This window comes from Oxyura jamaicensis, chromosome Z (genome assembly GCF_011077185.1).
Source record: "Oxyura jamaicensis isolate SHBP4307 breed ruddy duck chromosome Z, BPBGC_Ojam_1.0, whole genome shotgun sequence".
Taxonomy (NCBI): domain Eukaryota; kingdom Metazoa; phylum Chordata; class Aves; order Anseriformes; family Anatidae; genus Oxyura; species Oxyura jamaicensis.
Genome location: NC_048926.1, coordinates 26,585,914 through 26,592,830, shown reverse-complemented (window position 1 = coordinate 26,592,830; position 6,917 = coordinate 26,585,914). Strand labels below are relative to the sequence as shown.

At 39.7% G+C, this 6,917-nt stretch overlaps 1 long non-coding RNA gene across 1 annotated transcript in view; it reads right to left on the bottom strand.

The window, feature by feature from the left end:
• The window catches only part of LOC118155735, a 9,000-nt gene extending 6,632 nt beyond the window's left edge, over positions 1 to 2,368 (bottom strand). Inside the window, exon 1 of the long non-coding RNA XR_004745991.1 lies at positions 2,319 to 2,368. This is a non-coding gene — a long non-coding RNA (uncharacterized LOC118155735). The remainder of the gene's footprint in view (positions 1 to 2,318) is intronic.
• Positions 2,369 to 6,917: the final 4,549 nt, after the last annotated feature.

Here is a 6,917-nt window from a genome sequence, read left to right as displayed (position 1 = left end):
AAAAGCTTTAAAAAGCAGGACTCGTGGAAATTCATACATTTTTATATGTCAGGTTGGCAAGGGTTGCCTGTGATTTTCAGTTCTTTTGTAATCAGCTTTCCATTTCAACTTTCCTTGGACCTTATTGGTTTTACCTGAATCAAAGCAATGCTTGAATTCAAGCCATTCATATTTTTTTATACCTTTGTCCCAATACTTTGATAGCATAACTGACATTTAAGTTTAGTTCTAAATGTGTACTCTTGCATAGAAAGTTAAGCTAAAGAAATTGTGTATTAATACACAGTTTGGATGATTTGAGATGAAAAGTGGATAGTATGATGCAAATATGATAATCTAATAATACAATATTTCCTTTGTATTTTGCAGGGAAAAAAAAAAAAAAAAAAAAAAAAGACTTCAGTAATGCATTTCATTTAAGTGTATCTTGTCACATTTTTGGTCTGAATATTTGCTCTATATGACATTTAAACTGTATAGAAGTTATGTATTAAAAATGAAAGAAATATTAACAGTTTGTTAGCCAATATTCAAGATAAATGAAATCTCTTTTCACTGAGTACTTTCAGCACTAAGCTTATCAGATCACTACTGGCTAAACACTTGCAATACGGAGGGCCTCAGGCTACAAAGCAAAGTGTTTCCTGAAGTGATTAATGTCAGCCCGAGAGGAGAGAAAACAGTGTAACACTTAAAATTAGAATAGAAAATAACAAAATGAAACTCAGTTAGTTGCAGTAATGCCAATGATGATGTATTTATGAGATACCCTGAAAACATCAATAGCATGTCATACTACAAACAAAAAAAAAACCACTAGACACACAAAAAGCTAACCATTTGTACCAAGATGGTAGGCAGATTATATCGATGTATTCTTGTGCTGCTCTTTTAGACAAAAAATACATTAAGGATTGCAGTGAAATTAATTATCCAAAGGTATCTGCTGTACATGTAGTAAAGTCCAGAAATCTATAACCAAGAATGAGCAGCCTACATAAAGACTGTAGTAACTTCATAAAGGCTTGTGTGATCCCTTTGTTTCCTTCCTCGAGGACCTCAAGAAGAAAAGCAATATTTACTTTTAATGAAAATAAATAGGAATTTTCTACTGAAACTCCTCGACCAGCAAACCCCTTCTGATTCCTGGTTCATTATCCAGCTCACACTGTGATCCAGATCATGGCAGAATATCACATTGTATTCTGTCAAGGATTATATAATTATAACACTATAAAATATTGCACAGTAAAAAGGCAGTTGCTCTAGATTCTTAAGACAATTCACCAATTTTGCTGGAGACTTCAGAGAAGTTCCTTCAGGGCTGTATTTCTGTTCCTTACATTTAAACTCCATCTTGACTCCACTTAGTGCAGCCTATCTTTTGGGAGCCAAGTCTGGAGACCTTTTCATATGTTGTCAGCTACCCTGTACTACAACAAATCCCAAATGTTGCCTGAAGGAGCAAATGTTAATACTCCACAGCCATGACTGACATACTTGGCAAAACAGATCCAGAGCTCCTGGCTATCTCTAAAAGGCGGCATTGTAATGCATCAGAAAAAGAAAGTAGTTTTATTTTAACTATATTTGCTGATGTCAGTTTCCAAAGTAATATCATCAAGAAGCTACATTAGCAGTTTATTGTGGACAACAGACACAAGGTCAGAAACAAGTCTCCTGATAGTCCCCACCAACAGTATTTTGATTTGCACTTCAGGTGGTCTCAGAGCATGAGAACGGGATCCCTTTTGGATAAAACTAAACTAGAGGCTACACTCTGAGAGCACACCTAGTACTCTTTAAGCAAAAATGGGCTTTCAGCTCACAGGACCGGAGTGGATCTTTTAAGAAGTGTAATATAAACACACAGACAAATAGATGGTTGATAAATGGATAGATAGCAGATACATAAATAGACAACATAAAATGCACATAGTGTAGATGATGATCTTCAGCACCAGACATTTCAGCAAACTCTATACAATTAATTGTGCCACTTACTAATCTAGTCATTAGAAGAGATCCTATATGCACATTTTAAAATATTTGAAAAAGTTATTCAGCTATATTTACTACCTAAATAAGAGGAACAGTAGAATTTTTAACAAAGTTAGCATTCTGTACAGAAGACTTCAGCTACATGCAAGGGCCTCACCACAACCTATCAATTCATCTCTTGGAGAATTAAGACCTACATCAAGCATCAAGTAAGAGAGTAAGTTAAGACCTACATCAACTAAGAGAGCTCAGGCACCTATACAAAAGTTCAGCCTCTGCAAAGTCCCATGGTAATTCCACATCTTTAGTCACCTTACCTCCATTTTTCTCCCAAGCTGCCACCAGCAACCATGTCCACAGATGCAAATCTCTGGCTGAGAACTTCAATGCCAATGTCTGAAATAAAACACAACTAAAATCAGAGCTGGACCCTCTTCTTTTGCTCAGCACCTATATTTGTCATACTGCACTCATCGGGACTCTCAAATAGTTATTAGAGCATAGTGAGATTTTGAACCGCCTGTTACCCCCACTTCTTTTCTCCTCCCTTCTCTCATTCCTGCTTTTGTCCACTGGTTTCCACTTCCTTGGCACTTTGTTACAGTCCCTCCCGAGTTGATTCACATTGCTATCCCAGTGGGGAACTGTTTACTTTTTTTCTTTCTGGAGTGGGTGAGGGATGACTAAGTTAATGTTCTACAGGATGAGTGGACTAAAATGACTCTCAGGGACAAAAACAAAACAAGGACAGAAAGTACATAGCCGTGAGGGAGACAAAGAGGAAGAAAGTCCTCCTCCTTCCAGACACAAGTAGGTCTCACATTGAGTCACCTGTAACACTCAGCTTGAGTTACATCAATATCTCACAGTACCAACACACAAGGTAGAGCAAACAAGATTCTTTCTCTCCGTGACTATATTGCCACAGAAATGCCCTGGTAAGTCACAAGTTGCCGCCACTTCTCAATCAATACCTGTTCCTCCCAGCAGAAGCCATTTCAATTAGCCCTCAGCTGAGCAGCATTCCCACCTCAATTATGTGGTTTCACTAACCCTTCCCTGTCCAGCACCAGTTTTGTGTACACTGTTCAGATGCTACAACCCTTCTATCATCTACACTTTATAATCATTCCCCTATAACACCACCGGGGCCAAACCTACATACTCCATTTAATGGATTAATTGACATTACAAAGTACAGGAGCTGAAGCAATTATCAGTAGGATATTTCTAGTACTAAGGAATCTTCACACACAGAGTGGTGCAACAACTGCTGTCAAGTCAGCAGAGGATTTTTGTGCTTCCTCCAATTACAAACTTAATATTTTGTTGTATTTCTCCCAGTTTGAAATATTAAGAAAATAGAATGATGAACTTAGCATCAGCTCTGATTATCATTTTCTAGCAGCTTTTGTATGACTCAGTTGGCTTGTTAACACTGGGAATATTTATCAATATAAACTGAATTTGAATACAGAGAGATGCAGTCTCCTCCCAGACAATCCAATTCTCATACGAACATCTTTCATCTCATTTTAGTTTGTGTTATTTTGGAAATAAAACAGCCTTCCAGTAATATCAATAATGGTTGAAAATAGGGAAATTATTCTTATACATTTATCACTACAGCAATTTAACAACCACAGTGTAATTAGTAAGATTTCCCAGTGCACACAAAGCCTAAGCTGTCCTAGCAAGTTTCTCCTCTGGTACCGTTCTGGAGTGGGACCAGTGCAGCAGAACCCCACATCTTCTCTTCAACACACCCTTCTGATGCATCCAACCCCACAGCTCCCAGATGCAGTAGCCCATTGGGGCTATCAGGGAGACCATGGGCTATCAGAGAGCCCATGATATGACCTCACATGTCCACGTTGCCATTCCAGATAACCCTTGACTGACTAGGATGCCCTGCATACCAGGAACTATACAGGTTTTTTCATAAAATGACAGAACAAGTCAAAATAATAATAATAAAAAAAAACATGCAAGAGGAAAACATGGCAGACCCAGAGAGATGAAGCTGCAGACTGTGTACTAACTAGGTCTATAAGATCCTGGTTGAATGCTCACCCCATAACAATTACTTTTGATTGCTTCAAAGCTTTTCCAAATCTTGGCTCTTGGTTTGGACACAAATTTCACACTACCTACACATTTTGAAGTAGAAACCCCAGGTGAACATGTCTGAACCCCTAAAGAAAATTAGACTAATAAGGCTGTTATTTTTTTCCTGTTCAAAATCAACAGCACTTTGCAATCACATAAGCCTTTTGTGCAGAGTTATCTCAGTATCCTGGTTAATTTAATACTATTGTAAATTGTGAATGTACATTTTTTACTTTTTTATTACTCACCCTTTTACTTTTTTATTTACTCACCCTATTTGGGTGAGTAAAATAAAATTTTACAAAATTTCCTTGAGTATGAAGCACTGCCAGTAGCAATATCCTGGAATACTGTGCAGCGTTCAGCTATCTCTGAAAGCGACTTTGGAAAACTGAAGAAGCTGGAAAGAATCACAAATCTGTTTAAAAAATACAACTGTGAAAGGTTCTAATACAGCATGAGCAGTGCTGGATGCTAAAGCACTTTTTAGCTGGTTGGATAAAGAAGAAACTGCAAGAAACTGCAAGAAACAATAGCTAAAAGGTGAACCCAGATACTCTCAAAGAAGATACATCTAAAAAAGGTGGGCTGTTAACTTCTCCAACGAGCTATCAGAGTAAAAGTAGATCCTCCTCTCTCACTGCTTTTAAGTCAAGCCCAAAAGCCTTTCTGAAGAAACGCTGGAAGATATTCACCTCAGCCAAATGCCAGTGTGCAAGTAAAATGTAGTGGCCTCAGTAACACTCACGGTTAGTTTAGAAAACCGGAGACCTGTCCCAGACTCCGCAGGACTATGACTGACACCAGCTAAATTAGAACTAGGATCAGGCTGCGTAAGTTCATTAACTTGGTGAAAAGAGACCTAATGAATAAGTAACTCCGCAAACACCCAGCACAATGATTTCTATTTGCACACTCAAAGGCCCCTCACTCCAGCTGCTTGTCAGGCAGCCGAAGCCTGTCATTCACCCCTTTGTACCTCTACCCATTGTTCAAAAACCCTTTTCTTCTGCGGAGCAACCCCTGATTTTGTTCTTACGGAGAAACCTTTAAGAGCTGCGACAGAGAAAGGGAACCTTTAGCTCAAAACAAAGGGGGATAGAGCTTCTGCCAGCAGGAGGCTAACAAGCAAATGACAATTTCTATCTCCAGGGTCTGAGCACAATCTCTCCAGGCAGTGTCAAACCCTGTGTCAGCTCGTGTCAGCTCGCTGCCCCGCCAGGCTTCCACAATGCCTCGGGATGCCTGTTTGGGAGAACAAAACCCTCCATGCCTTGGGAAATTGGCCCAGACAGCTCCCAGGCCCAGCACTGCCGGGCACAGGGCCTGCGGCTTGGTGCCCCCCGCACCGCTGGGCCCGGATAAAGCCGAGCTGCTGCTGCATGCAAGTGGAGGAGCACTGATAACGGCAGAAGCAGAGACATGGGGACTCCATCGACCATTCCGTGTCCTGCATTAGCAGTCATTATATCATAAAATATCGTAAAATAATCTGTGCCAGATGAAAACAGGACTTGAATTTGTGCGGCGCATAACAAACCCTGAGAAGAAAGGCCAGGGAGCTGGATGGCTGTGCTGAGGCAGGCCACTTAGCACTGGGAAACTGAGCCAGCTACAGGGGGCTCTTTCACTAAGCTTTCTAGTCAAGAGCTTTATATTAACTGGGGGGAGAGGGGAGAAATCACTTCTCTGCGAAGCATCTCCGTTATAACCATCTCAGCAAAGGGCAGAAGGGTTCTTCTCCAATTGTAAACAGGAAAGAAGGATTAAAAAAGAGCTTGTTCAATCACAAGGTGGAAGAACTGCACAGGAAGCACTTCTTACACACAAACACACACACGTGCCCTATGGATGCATCACAGGAGAAAAAAGATCATACAGAATTGAATGCAATGCACTTGATACAGCATGCCAGGACCTGGTTCAGAAGCACAGGGAAAGGTCACAGTGCTTGTGACTCAGCACCCATGGCATTCAGTGCTCTTTCTGAGAAACCATAACTCAGAGTCATTCCGAGTTGTCTTCTTCCAGACTTTTTCTGATGACACATAATTTTTTTTCTGCCTGCTCCCTTTAATTTTTCAAATTCCTAGACAACCACATTTGTAACTAAAGAGAATGGTTCTAGAATGAGTAATGAAGTGAGACCGTTTCACCAACTGTATATAAAATGTTGTTCTAGATGAAGTTTGAGTTCTGTGATAATGCAGTGTTGGGCAATCATCTCCTGTGAGTAATGTTACTGGCTTCAAGGGAAGCATGAATTCTGCACAACTCATGTGCGAACGAGTCTCCTGTTAACTGCCAAGGGGATTGCAAGCTTTTATATTCAGACCTCAAACAGAGGGGAAAAAGAGACATCAAGAGATGTTATGGTCAGATTCATCAAAGTGAACCAAGCGAGAGTGTCTCCTTTACATGTTCCAACAACTATAGTCCTTATTTCCAAATGGTCTTTCAAGACATTCTTCACAATTGCTTTGATACAAATAATTTCCTTTCTGCTCCTGTAAGACAGCAAGTAAAATAATAGCCTTTTTTTTTTTTTTTTGGTGCGTGTGATAAGAGCATCTAAAAGGGTAAAAGCTATTCTTTTTAGTGAAACTGACCTCTTAATGAGTAAAAACAAAAAGATCACTTATTGTAAATGATCCTCTGCCAACAACCCCCATGCCTATTACCAATTTCAAACACTTTATGTTCCCCCTCCAGAAAGGCTTTGTACTGTTTCCCACTCATTAGAAGATGGCTATTGTAAATAGCACTTCCAACATTAATATTAAATACAAAAAGAAATACATTCAAAC